This window comes from Canis lupus, chromosome 10 (genome assembly GCF_011100685.1).
Source record: "Canis lupus familiaris isolate Mischka breed German Shepherd chromosome 10, alternate assembly UU_Cfam_GSD_1.0, whole genome shotgun sequence".
NCBI lineage: Eukaryota > Metazoa > Chordata > Mammalia > Carnivora > Canidae > Canis > Canis lupus.
Genome location: NC_049231.1, coordinates 63,083,104 through 63,098,166, shown reverse-complemented (window position 1 = coordinate 63,098,166; position 15,063 = coordinate 63,083,104). Strand labels below are relative to the sequence as shown.

At 46.9% G+C, this 15,063-nt stretch overlaps 1 protein-coding gene and 1 long non-coding RNA gene across 9 annotated transcripts in view; both read left to right on the top strand.

The window, feature by feature from the left end:
- Positions 1 to 15,063, top strand: part of FAM161A (FAM161 centrosomal protein A) — a 65,196-nt gene that overhangs the window by 33,701 nt on the left and 16,432 nt on the right. The gene's annotated exons all lie outside the window — the stretch shown is intronic.
- Positions 7,263 to 11,608, top strand: LOC119876738. 2 transcript variants are annotated; one of them, XR_005366118.1, is made up of 4 exons: positions 7,263 to 7,808; positions 7,915 to 8,045; positions 9,610 to 9,686; positions 11,279 to 11,608. It is a non-coding gene; the product is annotated as an uncharacterized LOC119876738 (long non-coding RNA). The 2 variants fall into 2 exon arrangements; XR_005366117.1 differs by having other exon boundaries at positions 7,263 to 8,045.

The window sequence follows — 15,063 nt, the reverse complement described above, 5'->3', positions numbered from 1 at the left end:
GTATTACTTAGAGAAAATAATTTAATTAAAAGAAGATACTGGGCTAGGAGTAAAAGTTTTAGTCCTCTTCTACAACCTAAAGGAAGTGAAATGAATGATGGTGGTGAGAAATTCAAGTGCTGTGGAAACAAACGAAGCCGAGAAGGGACATGAGGGGGACTCATGCTGCAGATTTACTTTTTAAAAAGATTTTATTTATTGATTTTAGCAGGTGGGACAGTGAGCGAGGGGGAGGAGCAGAGACTCCCAAGCAGACTCCGAGCTGAGCACTGAGCGCAGAGCCCGGCTCGGGGCTGGATCTCACCACCCTGAGGTCACGATCCAAGCTGAAACCAAGAGTCGCCTGCTTAACTGACTGCACCACCCAGGCGCCCCTCATGCTGCAAGTTTAAATAAAGTGGTTAAGGGAGCGGGGTCTTCAAACAAAGCCCTGAAAGGGTGAGGGTCCAGCCGGTGGCTCTCAGTGGGGAAAGTGCTGCAGGCAAAGAAGAGGCGGCAGAGCTCTGAGGGGAGTGTGCTTGGGGTTCCCGAGGAACAGCAAGGAGGCCGGGGAGGCTGGAGCAGAAGGAGGAGGAGGAAAGACAGGAGACGAGATCAGAAGGACATGGGGGAGGGGCGTGGGTTGGGCAGTGGCGGGGAGAAGGAGGGATCCTGGAGCCCATCACAAGGATTTTGACAATGGGGCGAGTGAGATGGGGGAGCCACCGGGTGAACCACCTGATGGCATTTAGGGTCATTCCGAGCTGGATGAGAAGGGTCTGTAAGTGCAAGGGCAAGAGCAGGAAGGCCACGTAAGAGGCCTTTGAAATAGTCCACAGTGCAAACCCAAAGCCAGTTCTCCCTCCATTATACCTTATGTACCACAGTGGTCAGAAGGGAGATGATACTCCTGAGTCCTTGTTTCCTCAAAACTACTCTTTTACAAATAAGCCATGAAAATATCCTTTGAAAAAAAAAAAAAACATCGAAAATCCTCTCCAGACCCACTGACTGCAGCTTCGAGTGTATCGTATTTCCATTGGAAACTACTCCCCCAGACGGGATAACTGACTTGCTGTAGGGCCAGCAGTGAGCAGTTCAAGCATCCGGACAACTCAGTCCACTGGGCATCGAGAGCAGCGCGGGGGCCGTTTGCGGGGAGGTTCTTCCGATGTTGGTGTCATACCCAGAAAATGACCACTAGGTTGTAGACGTAATCTTGAGATAGTGATATTTTTCCCAGGAAAGGATGTGGTATAAACTGCCAATTGTTTGGCCAAAGCGTTTTCCCTTTCTCCCTTATTATTAGTCCCCTACTTTCGCTGGAGGTGGCAACAGGCCCAGGTGAAAACAAGACAACACAAGATTATACTTCCGGGCTTCCTTGCGGCTCGGCGGCCACGTGGCACCATCCTGGCCACACCCTAGTACGTGTGCTTTCAGGCAAGGCCCTCAGAAGGGAGAGATTTGGCTGGCTTGGCCTTCCGGTCTTTGCCTTTTCTCTTTTCCTCCTTCTCCCTTCCTGGAACTTGAATGTGATGGTTGGAGCCGGAGCCGTCATCTCAGCAGCATGAGGAAAAGGCCAAGGGAAACCTGGGAAACTCTGGCCTCGTACCTTTGAGCCACAGGAGCAACTGCCAACCTCCAGACGCTGGGTTCATCCTGTTTGAGCCTCAGGAATTCGCAGGTAGCAGAACACAGCTCCTAGTCCAAGAGCTGCCCAACCCACCAACCCATTACTAAACATACTCGGGAAAGAAAGAACATCCCTGAATTTCCACAGGGCAAGCGCCTGCGATGTTAAACATGCACCCTGAGGTCAGTATTTTGCTTCTCCTTGAAGAACGCTCACTTTTTCCAAGAGGGAGAATTTTCCCTGCATCCATCTGTGGGGAAGAAGTGCAAAAAGGGAAATTGACATTCTAAGGAAAAACAACCATGGAGCCCTTCTCAAATATTTCTGTTCATCCTGGCGGGTGTTTTTTTTTTTTTTTTTTAAGATTTTATTTATTCATGAGAGACAGAGAGAGAGAGAGGCAGGGACAGAGGCAGAGGGAGAAGCAGGCTCCATGCAGGGAGCCCGATGTGGGACTCGATCCTGGGTCTCCAGGATCAGGCCCTGAGCCAGGGGCAGGTGCTCAACCTCTGAGCTACCAAGGTGCCCCTTTTTTTAAGTAATCTCTATGCCCGGCGTGGAGCTTGAACTCAAGACTTGTGGATCAAGAGTCACACACCTCAGCAGCAGAGCCAGTCAGGCGCCTCTGTTCATCCTGAATCATTAACAAAAAAGCAGCACAGTAGATCTGGTTATGAAAATACGCTACCGTGTGGCCCTGGGGTGCTGCTCGGGCAGACCGAGTAAGCTGCAGTGTCCTTTTGCCAGCCCTAAACGTTATGTTCCTGAAAACCATGCCAAGAGAAAGTGTGGCGGAGGGCCCGAAATACTTCCTGAGAACACGGAGGCACAAGAACCAAAATAGGCCCGGAGGAAGCCAAACAAAGCACATTCCTAAAAAATGTTCGCCGCTATCCAACAGGCCACTAAATAAAGGGAGCATCGATGACGTCATGGACATGCCTACGTAATTCATAACGAGTACCACACAACTCATTTTCTTCATTGCTCATCAGGAAATTTTCAGGACTCCCCTCTCTGCCGCGATCTTGATGGGAGCCTGTGAACTGGCGTCCCTCGCGGGGCAGTGGAGAGAAGTTGTGTTTTGCCTCAACGTTTCTCTCTTTCACAAGGAGACTCTGAACCAAGTATTTCCTGTCACTGTGCTGTTCCTTCCATCTCTGCGACCTCCCCAGGTTCTGATCCCAGACCAGGGGGGCCGGTGCACTGGCTGAGAGGGCTCTCCAGGGCCTCCTGTCACTTCTGGAACCACTCGAGGACACGTGGTAAGGAGAGAGGAAAGGAGGAACGTTCAAAAGCAGCAAAAGATCACCAAGAATCTTCTGTTTGTATGACTCTGTAGTTTGTTTGTTTTTTTTGTTTTGTTTTGTTTTGTTTTAGACATGAAGGGATCCACAATGATTTGGGTTTTTTAATTTTTTATTTTATTTTTATTATTATTTTTAAGATTTTTATTTATTTATTCGTGAGAGAGAGAGAGAGAGGCAGAGACACAGGCAGAGGGAGAAGCAGGCTCCGTGCAGGGAGCCCGACGCGGGACTCGATCCCAGGTCTCCAGGATCAGGCCCTGGGCCAAAAGCGGTGCTAAACCGCTGAGCCACCCGGGGATCCCCTAGTCTGTAGTTTTTCAAAGTATTTCACATATCACCGGAGATTCACATCCAACCTGTGAGGCGGGCAAAGTATCCTTTCCATCCTGCAGGGGAAGAAACTAAATAACCCCGGGCTCTATTATGCAACCAGTTAGGGACAAAACCTGGACCAGGGTCCTCTGCTAGTTCAACGGCCGCTCCCGACGCTTTAAGGAACGTTACCTTCAAAACAGAAGACACGGTCAGTTCATGTTCTAAGTTGACTCAGAAACAAAGCAATAGTTTCGTTCAAGGAAAGTACAGGGTTTTTTGGTCCTTAGAATGGACCCCACTGGGGGCAGCTGGCTGGCTCAGTCGGAAGAGCATGTGACTCTTGATCTCAGGGTTGTGTGGGGTTGTGGGTTCGAGCCCCACGTTGGGTGTAGAGATTACTTAAAAATCTTAAAAAAAAAAAAAAAAAAAGAATAGAATACAAAAACATTTGTGTTCAAAAGCTTCAGAATCTAGAAACATTACCCCAAATGGAATGTTAGGTAGGTATAACTAAGAGCGTTGTTACAGTCGTGATGATGAAACCCACTAGGAGGAATTATTGAAAAACTTTCTTTTTAAGGTATTTATTTTAGAGAGAGAGAACTTGTGTGAGCAAGGGGAGGAACAGAGGGAAAGGGAGAGTGAATCCTCAAGCAGATTTTATTTATTTAAGAGGAGGAGAGAGAGCTGGAGCGGGGGGAGGAGAGGTGTAGAGAAAGGGGAGGCCGCAGACTCACCGCTGACCATACTTCAGATTTCGTACACACCTGCTACCGTCTGCATCACTCTCAGAGGTGTCACCTCTTTGCAGACAACCTGTCCTTCCCCAGGCCTCTTAGACTTCAGGCCTGGACTGCCTCATCCCTAAGACCTCTTCTCTTCCACCTCATGTGGACACACCAAAATCATCCCTTTGAACCCCACACTAAAAAGGTTACAGCTTCGACTGACGTCTGCCTTAGTTGCTACTTCTCTTTTCTGTTTACATCTTCCCAAATGTTAAGCTCTAGATTCATCCACTCGTCTCTTCTCTTGCTTTCTTTGTTCTTGTCGTTTTATACTTGATTCCATCCCTTAGTGCTATTTCAGTAGTGTTTCAGGAAACCAGATGGTCAGACCATTCCTCCTTTTGTAATATTTTTCTCTTCTCTTGGGTATTTTCCTGGTTTTCTGCCTTTTTGGCCAGTGGCTTCCATTCCATATGCCCATATGCCCTCTTTTGTCTCCATAGAGATTTTATTTTTAGGTCATCTCTACACCCAAAGTAATTTTTTTAATGTAATAATCCTATAAAAACTTTTGTTCCATGAGAGGAAGGTGATTGAATACGGTTATTTTTGGAAATGTTGATTGAACACTTTGTGATAAAGCAATTTGAAAGATTGGTTCCACGTTGAGTGTACCTCAGTGCTGGGCTTGAATGCCTGTCATGTTAAGATGCCCCCCAAGACTCAAAGCGCAGCGTCCAATATTCACACAGGCTAAGGTTTGTTATTAATTACGGTGGATAGGACTCCTGACCTCTATAGTCTTCTCGATAATTTTGAACTTTTTGGCTTCTCTAAGTAAGACCTGATTAAGAGCTCACATCAGGTACAGGAGAAGCACTCTGGTATTTTCTTATTCCCTGTGCTTGGGCTAAGAGTATTATCCTTAGTTGGAGGTTTCTTTGCAGGACTTTCTTTTAAAGCCACTTGGCTATTTCGTGATCTTGGTTTTGGAAAGCTACTAACATAACCTGGGAAGCTGCCTCGCAGGGCACGCACAACCTAAGACACAGAGCCACAGGTTCCACGTGAACAAACCTGAGCGGCCCTGTCTCACCGTGGCCCCGGGGGCCTGAGGACCAGACCACGTGAGCAGCCGGTGACAATCGAGATACTGTTTTGGTAAAGCTTTATTTCTTTTTTAGACAAAATAAATAGAATTTTCTAGTAAGTGGTTCCTTTCTGCACCTGGGGGGCATCTTGCTCCCTTCCCACCGCGCTGTGTGCATTCCACGTTGGAGGCGACCGGTCTGGGGCCCTGCTTTCTCTCACACGAGCTGTCAGCGTGGCTGGAAGGACGCATGCGCCTGCTCCTAAGACTGTGGTTGCCAAGGCAAGTGGGACAGAGCGCGAAGAGCCACTTGTTCTAAGTCAGGGAGGGCGCGCATATTATCCGACTTGCTGGTAAGAGGTGGGGAAAACCGGAGCTCCTCGGCCCACCCTTGCCCCTGGTGACACCCAGGGATTTGGGCAAAGAATGAATTGATGCCTTTGCTGTCATTCAAGGTCAGAGTGCGGGCACCTAGGTGCCTCAGTGGGTGAGCGTCTGCCTTTAGCCCAAGTTGTGACTCCAGGGTCCTGGGATCGAGTCCCGCATTGGGCTCCCCGCATGGGGCCTGCTTCTCCCTCGGCCTATGTCTCTGCCTCTGTCTCATTAAGAAATAAATAGAATTAAAAAAAAAAATCAAGGTCAGAGTGCTTTAATGTAACCCAGGCAGGGGGTGGGGGGAATATAAGGTAATGAGGTGAGAAAATGTGCTAATAGGAGTATGATTCTTTGTGTAGACGAGTCTCGTGGGGCTTCAGAACAACATGCGTCCTTAGGTGTAGAGGCGCGTCTGATTCTATGCTCTGGAGGGAAGCGGGCATGGAATAGGGGGTCGCACTGGCACCCCAGGCTCGGAGCTTACCCCTCTTCAAGAGGTGGGGGCAGGAGACAAGCACAGCCTGGGCTTCCCCTCCCTCTTTGCAGAGCCAGCAGGCACGGGCTCAAGGGCTCAGGAGAAGATGCTGATCTTCAGGAGAGGCCCAAGGATGCAAAGTCTGCAAGACAGAGGAAAGAAGGGGACAGGATTCCATTATTTTTGTTGGAGTCTTGGTTGGCCCTGGGTAACGGAGGGTGCGGCGGGGAAGAAGGGAGAGAAAATAGGGAGCAGTTAAAGGAGGGACTTCGGGAAATAGGGGCAGAAGAACTGAAGGGAACCCGCGGTTACGGACCCAAGAGAGCAGGGCCTAGGGCCTGGCTCCCGCCGCGGCTCCCCTCTACCCAGAAAATAATTTCTTTTTTTTTTTTCCCCAAAGCCTCGTCAGGGGCTCCGTGTGTGTGTTTTCCCAGCAAGGAGGTCATGTACAGGCACTTGCTGAAATGCCTCAGTTAAGCCTTATCTAGTTCTTTCTACCCCCGCCCCTCCCCCTCCGCCAGCCCCTTTGGAAAAAATAATGATACGGTGGAATTTTCAGGACGGCCTGAGCCCTGGAGACCAATCAAAGGATTATTCAGTTGCTCTGCTTCGTCTACACAACATCGAGTCCGTGCTGTTTAGATTTTTCCACCTGGTTTCCACTCTGCGCAGTAAGATCTGCTCTGAATAGACGCGGCAACACCCCGACCCCCACCCAGCCCCTCTCAGAGGCTGGGGTTGGCTTCGGAGAGGGCAGGCTTCTGACCCCCGCTGGGAACCCTCCTGGAGCCAGCACTGGCCCAGCCGTCCCCTCCCTGAGGCTCATTCAAGGGGCCGGAGGGCGAAGCAGCTGCCGGCAGGCTTTGGAGAAAAAGGGTTTTTTCCCACAGAACTTTGTAATTAGGCAGAATCTGAGAAAGGTGCTCCCAGAGCCCGGGGGATTTACTAGAGGACAATAACTTGCAGCCGGAGTCCGCTAATCCCAGGTGCCTCCCGAGAGGCAGGGAAAATGTTGATTGGAAGCCGAGGGGCCTAGGGAGAGCCACCCCAGGGCTGTCCCTCCCTGCCCTGGGGTCATCTTTACATTGTTCTTTATGGGGTTGCGGTGGGAGACCCCTGAGAAGGCAGCTGCCATCATCCAAGGGAGAGATGATGGTGAGTTTGACTAGAGCTGCCGTGAGGGAGATAATGAGAAATACTTGGATTCTGGATTTATTTTGTTTTTTAAAGATTTTATTGATTTATTCGCGAGAGACACAGAGAGAGAGGCAGAGACACAGGCAGAGGGAGAAGCAGGCTCCTCATGAGGAGCCCGATGTGGGACTCGATCCCCTGACCCAATCCTCTGACCCGGGATCGCGCCCTGAGCCAAAGGCAGACGCTCAACCACTGAGCCCCCCAGCCGTCCCTGGTAGATTTTAAAGGCAACGGCAAGAGGATTCTAGTGTGGAGTGTGAGATAAATCAATAAGCCCAAGGATGGAGTTTCTACCTTGAACAACAGGAGAATGGAGTTGCCACTTACTGGATTAGAGAAGAATTGGGAAGAAATGGGTTTGGGGACTTAGCAAATGCTATGGATGCCTTGTCCCCCCTCCCTCAAGCTACTTCTGAGTTTACTTGCAGCTTGGCCAACTCATCCCTCTACCTGGCTGTCCTGGGGACTCCTTTGCTGGGGAACTTTGCTTCCACTTCCTGTTCTAACCTCCTGTGTAAGTTAGCGTTTGCCGCATAACAAACTACCTTAAAATGTAGTGGATTAAAACAACTCTTATTTTTGCTCACGATTTTTCGTCTCAGCATCTGATCTGGTCTCAGCTGGGTGACTCTTCTGCTGGCCTTGCCCATGTCACTTAGTGCTCTAATCGTCTGGCAGCTTGATTGGTGCTGAGTGGTCTAAGGTGAGCTCTGCTGGTAGATGGCAGGTGCTGGTTGTCAGCTGGTTAATTTAAGAGGCTTCAGACGGACCAGCTCATCTACCTCCCGGGCCCTCTCTTCCTTCTCTAGCAGAGATGGGGACTCTTCACGTGGCAGTCTTGGGGCAGCATCATAAGGGGGGCAAAAGTGGAAGCTACAAAACACCCTGAGGCCTGGGGTCAGAAGCCCCCCAGTGTCACTTCTGCATTCTTTGGATCAGGGTAAGTCACGATGTGGGGCCAGATTCAGGGGGCGAAGTCATAAGTCCCACTTCTTAATGGAAGTGACATCAGAGTCACCTTGCTCAGGAGTAGGCCCAGAGGTGGGAAGGAAGCTTAGGGATCTTTGGGAGCAATCTACCCATCTCCCTCACTCTTCAGGTAACGACTGTTCTAGGGCTTGTCTTAGAGTCGGCTCGCTGGGGAATTGAAACTAATCTGGGAGTCGGTAGGAATCAAAGCTCCAGCTTGGATGTGCCAAGTGCGATATGCTTATTGGAGAAATCCAAAGGGAAATTTTGAATTAGCTTTTGGAGATATAGGAGTCTGGAATTCAGAATGAGGTCTGGGCTAAGGGTACTCAGTTTGGGAGTCCCTTAAATATACATAACTATTGAAAGATCCTGGATCTGGGATCCCTGGGTGGCGCAGCGGTTTGGCGCCTGCCTTTGGCCCAGGGCGCGATCCTGGAGACCTGGGATCGAATCCCACGTCGGGCTCCCGGTGCATGGAGCCTGCTTCTCCCTCTGCCTGTGTCTCTAACTCTCTCTCTCTCTCTCTCTGTGTGACTATCATAAATAAATTTTTAAAAAAATTTTAAAAAAAGTCCTGGATCTGGAGAAGAGCATATAGGGAACACGTGTAGAGAGAATAGGTCAGAAGACTGAGTCCTGGGCCACCGCAGTGATGAGTAGTTGAGGAGAGGGTGAGGACCCGCCAGTGGGGTCCTGGAGGCCAAGGAAAGAAATTTCCAAGAAGAGAGGTAAACAGTGATGGGGTGCAGGGTAGGGGTGGGGAAGGTGGGGTTCCATATACTCTGTGGTAAGTGACCTGGGCTCATTGTTTCATATGTATCAGCATTTTATGTTGTTTAAAAAACAAACCCACGGACCCTAAATGATGTTCCTTAGACTGAGTTCCCAAACTGATGCTTAATATATAATCTCTCTCAAGAATCTCAGCCTCCCCCAGAAATCTAGTTCTAACCCATCAGCTAGAAGTATTTCAGTCCCTGAGGATGAGTCTGCCACCTGGGCCCCTCCATCCCCCTGAAAAGATGAATTAATCTGCATGATACAATACCCCTTGCTTTTGCCACTAAAAAACAGCCTCTCCTGGAACAATTCTTTTCTTTCCCTGAATAACTTTCTTGTTCCCTGCCTCTTTCTATAAAAACCTTCCATTTTGTGGAACTCCTTGGAATGCCTATTTGCTAGATGAGATGCTGCCCAAATCATGAGTCCTTAATAAAGACAACTAGATCTTCAGATTTACTTGGTTGAATTTTATTACTTAACAATATCCATCTTCATTTTTTAAATCAATTCACTTTTAAGAATTATTTTTCGGGGCACCTGGGCAGCTCAGTCGGTTAAGCCTGCTTTCAGCTCAGGTCATGATCTTGGGGTCCCGGGATGTTGGGCTCACACTCAGCAGCGAGTCTGCTTCTTCCTCTTTTTCTGCCCCTTCCCCTGCTCCAGCTCTCTCTCTCTCAAATAAAATCTTAAAATAAAATTATTTTGCAACTCAATGACAGAGGTTAGCAGAACATTTACCTTTGGGACAGGTGTGCAAATAAAGCTGGAGTTGAGAAGGAAGCCAAGGAGGGGCAACCATCTGCAGAAACAGGATCCTACGTCCTAGGTAACGGGAGTTACGGGGCGGGGGGAGGGGGGGCTTTACAAAGGAGCTAGAGGATCAAACCATTTTAATCTTCACGCTTAAGAGGAAATCAGCACTGTATTTATTTCTTGTTTATAATTGATTAGGTATTTACCAACGGCCCTCCTCCCAAATCAATTCTGTGTTGTTTGCACCTTATTTTATTTTTTTTAAGATTAATTTTTATTAAACACCAGAACTAATGCCTTTCTTGGCCTGATTGGGGACCGGTTCAAACCCACAATGTTGGTGTTGCCAGCATCACATTCTACCCAACTGAGCTAACCTGCCAGCTGTGCGTACCTCATTTTTAAGTGGTTTTGTCTGCTTCCTTCCCCCAGGAGTAACAATTTACCTTCCCCCTCCACGTCTTCCTGAACTTATAACTTACTCTTGTCATGCGTTCCAGATACAATAATGGTATAATTTTCTGAATACTGCATTCTATGCCTAAAAGAAAAAGAGCCTATCTTAAATCCATTTAGAAAAATTTTTCCATTGTCTGTAAACAATTACTAATAAGCTTTGAATACCTTTACCGTTAATAAGTGAAACCTCAAAATAGTTCTTTGGAAAAGACAAGGCAAAAAAAAAAAAAAAGACAAGGCAAGTGGCTGCCAGTGGGCAGAGGCTTCCCCACTTCTTTGCCAGTTCCTGGAAGCACCTCCCAAATATCCCTTGCTTCCAAATCCCTGTCTCAGGGCTGGCTTTGGGGGGAGCTCAAACCAAAACTGCCCTTCTGAACACCTGAAAAGTCTAGCAGCACTGGGCCCGCACTTCCCCGGACAGCAAACCAGGGAGTCCACTGACCCTCCCATGGCCACGAGAGCCTCTATTTTTAACAGCCCTCTCTGGGGGGCGGGGGGGTGTGAGTACACGGGGGTTTACCACCCTGCATATGTAGGATACAGGTACGGGGAGTTCGCCTCTCTTTTTTTTACATTTTTTTAAAAATCTTATTTTTAAGTAATCTCTACACCCAGTGTGGGGCTTGAGTTTACAACCCCAAGATCGAGAGTTGTGTGCTCTACTGACTGAGCCAGCCAGGTGCCCCTGCTTTTTTACATTTTAAAGCAATGAGAGAACACATTTTGCAACTTTAAAGTTGAGAATATATATGATATAAATATAATATTAAATATATTAAATATATATAATATATAATATATAAATAATAAAAAAATTTTTTTGAGAGTGAGTGTGTGTGTGTGCAAGTGGGATGGTACTTGCAGAGGGAGAGAGAGAATCTTAAGCAGTCTCCACGCCCAGCAGGGAACCTGCCTCGGGCTCCATCTCATGGCCCAGGGATCATGACCTGAGCTGAAATCAAGGTGCTTCACCTAGACACCTCCCACATTTTGCAACTTCAAAACCATGGTACAACCTATGCAATGCATGTAATTGAAAAAGCCAAATAGATCATTACACACAAAAATATTTTGTCTCCTAAGCACCTCCTATTTTTTTTCTCTTTTTCTAATTTTTTCTTTTCCTGCTTCTTTATTTTTTCAAGTTGGGGTTTCAAGAGTTTCATTTCAAGAACTAACTTGCTTTGCTTAATTTTTGTCCTCCAGGCTTTTGTTACCTCATTAGCTTGAGTGCTTTCAGGAGGACATTTAATGCTTCAACTTCAATTAGCAAGCTCTCCTGGAAGAAAATACATACCACTGTCATTTCTAAATTGTACGACCTTACAAAATTTGATTTCCACAAAAGAATGTGAAAATCATCTTAGATAATCTAGGCAGCAATTTCATCTGACAAATGTGAGATTTGATTCTTTCAAACAAGAAGACCTGAAAGGCAAAACTGCTTTCATGTGAAAAATAAACACCCGTGATGTCAACTGTTTAATATCAATTACTCCCAAAATCCTTTTTTCCTAGATTTACTTCTAAATAAAATCTGAGACTGAGTATTGAATTTCCAAGATTGCTGGTCTTTTACCTGATTTTAAGGCATGCTTAATTTCCCGTTTCCCAGGTGTTTAAAATGAACATTTCACAATGACAGTGATAGAATAATAGGAGCCAACTGCAGTCACTGCCACATCCGAAGCCTGCTCGCTGTAAAGTATTCGTAAACTGGGACTAAAAAATAATACAAGGTTTTCTTTATTTTTTAAAAGATTTTATTTATTCACAAAAGACAGAGGCAGAGACACAGACAGAGGGAGATGCAGGCTCCATGCAGGGACCCCGATGCGGGACTCAATCCTAGGATCCCAGGATCACACCCTGAGCCAAAGGCAGTCCATCCAGGCATCCCTAATACGAGGTTTTTTTTTTTTTAAAGATTTTATTTATTTATTCATGAGAGACACAGAGAGAGGCAGAGACATAGGCAGAGGGAGAAGCAGGCTCTATGCAGGGAGCCCCACGTAAGACTCGATCCCAGGTCTCCAGGATCACACCCCAGGCTGCAGGTGGCGCCAAACTGCTGTGCCACCCGGGCTGCCCCCTAATACGAGTTTTTAAATAGAACTTCAAAAAATAAATAAATAAATAAAAAATAAATAGAACTTCAACATGCACTTATTTAAGTAGTGATGGCTCCTTCAAAAGAATGGTTCTTACCATATTCTGAGCCACAGTGGATCAAAACATACTTAGAACCACCTTTATGGATTGCAGTTAATTTCTGAGCCCAGGATATATTATTTTTATTAGAAGATTTTATTTATGAGAGAGAGTGCACACACACGCAAGCACATAAGCAGGGAGAGCAGCAAATAAAGGCAGAGGGAGAAGCGGACTCCCCACTGAATAGGGAGCCCCATGTGGGGCTTGATCCCAGGACTCTGGGATCATGACCTGAGCTGAAGGCAGACACATAATTGACTGAGCCACCCAGGCCAGGTGCCCCCTTCTTTTATTTTTTAACATTTATTTATTTGAGGGGGAGGTAGTGCAGATAGAGAATCTCAAGCAGACTCCCCGCTGAGCACAGAGCCTGGCGCGGGACTCCATCCCATGACCCATGAGATCATGACCTGGGCTGAAACTAAGAGTTGATAGTTCAACCGCCTGAGCCACCCAGGGACCCTCCAGGGTACATTCTCTTGAGTATCTCAATGGTGCCAAATAGTTCTTGAGGATTGGTTAATTAAAAAAAAATAACTGACCCAAGTAATTTGATAAGTCTAGTGAATATGATGGGTGATCATACCAGTGGCATGGACTTAGCAAAAAACCTCATAGTAAGAATAATGAGATTGGTGTTCCTGCCTTGCTCAGACACTGCCAAGGTGTTCTGGGCTCTGCAGCAGTATCGCTGGCAGCTGCTGCCCCCTGAAAGGGGTGTCTGTGACCAGTTTGCCTATTACTGGACCTACTATAGTGACTGGTATGCAGCAGATGCTCAATAAACATTGGTTGAATAAATGCAAACATTCACAGGAGTACTCATTCATTCATTCATTTAATGCATATATTTGAAATAGTTATGTGTGGGGGGTTTGTTTTGTTTTAGAGAGGGAGGGGGGGAGGAGGAGAGCCAGAACCTGAAGCAGGCTCCATGCCCAGCACAGAGCCCCTACTCAGGGTTCGATTTCACAATCCTGAGTTCATGACCAGAGCCGACCGAGCCACCTGGGGCCTCTGAAATAGCTGTTTTTGAAAACAGTTTCCAAATTTGTAAATCCAACAACAACAACCTGATAGTTTCTAAGAAATAGCCTCAAGCTACTCAATGTAATTTGATTTATTTTGGTATAATACCCCCTTCTAGGGGTGCCTGGGTGGCTCAGTGCTTGAGTGTCTGCCTTCAGCTCAGGGTGTGATCCTAGAGTCCCGGGATGGAGCCTGCTTCTCCCTCTGCCTGTGTCTCTGCCTCTCTCTCTCTGTCTCTCATGAATACATAAATAAAATCTTTTTAAAAATACCCCCTTCTAGATAGAGTCAGTTTTATAAAATATCACTTTTACAGCTATTATGTTGGGTGGACAGGGATGGACCCCATATTATGGATTAAACATTGGGATGCTGGGCAGTTAAGTAATTTGTTCAACATTCGTGTTACTAGAATATTTTTGGCCACTAATAATAGAAATCCTATGTTATACTGACTAATGCCCATTTCTGCCCAAACTCCTGGCAAGGGAAGGGGGATTAGTCGTGGTGCTACGTGGAGCAAGATGGATGTCTGAGTAAGACTGGGGTCCTACTGGGGTAGAGGAAGGTGGGAGTGCATCCTGGCCCAGTACTGTCCCCCTGTAGTCGCCAACTGGCACTCAAACCTAGCTCTCCTAAAATCAAACGTAGTTTAAGAGAACATGCTGTGATAAAGTTATATTTTATGGGTTCATTTTACAGCAAGTTTTCAGGGATTAATAAATTTTACCCTGAGAACATATCAGCACTTTTATTCTGGCTGAAAGTTAAATTTGATTTATGTGTCTTACATATTTTGACTCAGTTTAATACAGTTCGTAAGTGAAGAGTTGTGGGGAGAATGCAAGTTATACAAGCTTTTGTGAGAGTTTGTCATTTTGATTCTTAATTTAAAGTCGTATTACGTTCCTAGAGTCCTTCTGGTGGCACTATTCGAAATCCCTTATTGACATTATTTAAGAGAGTCTGTGGAATGTATTCCAGTACTTTTTGAAGTGGAATGTTCTTTAATGTTTCCCCACAGAGAAGAATTAATGCTGCCTGTGAGCTTCTACCCCAAGGCCTAAGAAATTCCAGAGTTCAATAAATATCAGATTTGTGATTAGCATCCTCAGGCACGTGACATGCCAACGTGGCAGGCATTGCAAGTGGCTTGCCCAGTAGCCATCGTTGGGATTCACAGAATACTATCCTAGCCACAGGTGCCCAGTTAGAGTACCGAACTCTTTGCCTCTCTGGTGGTTGTGGGTACCGCATAACATGCTTCTGGCCAATTCTCAATTTCTATAAACCGTGGATCGGGGGGCTTCTGGGAACATGCCACTGCCTTTCCCTTCTTCTTCCTGCCTGACTCATGGACATGGTGCTGGGCCACGGAAGAGCCGTGTTGCCACCATCCAGATGGAAGAAACACCCTAAGGATGGAGGAGCAGGGAGCTAGGAGGAACCTGGGCCCTTGGTGACGTCCTCGAGCAGCTGCAGCCGACTGGACTGCCCACCTTTCAACTCCTACCGTGTGAAAGACCAGTCCCTACTCGGTAGGGCCGTTGTACTGGGGTCTCTACGTGCGTCCAGATGCAATGGCTCACAGCCAACTTCCAGCATTTCCACTTTTCGCAGTCCTTAACGCTCCAGTGAGAAGACCCAACAGCAGGACCGTAACTACACGAAGCCTTCCCCTGCCTAGCCTACTAAATACAATTCATTCTTCTCTGACATGTGTTTTGGTGACAAATCGTTAGCTCATA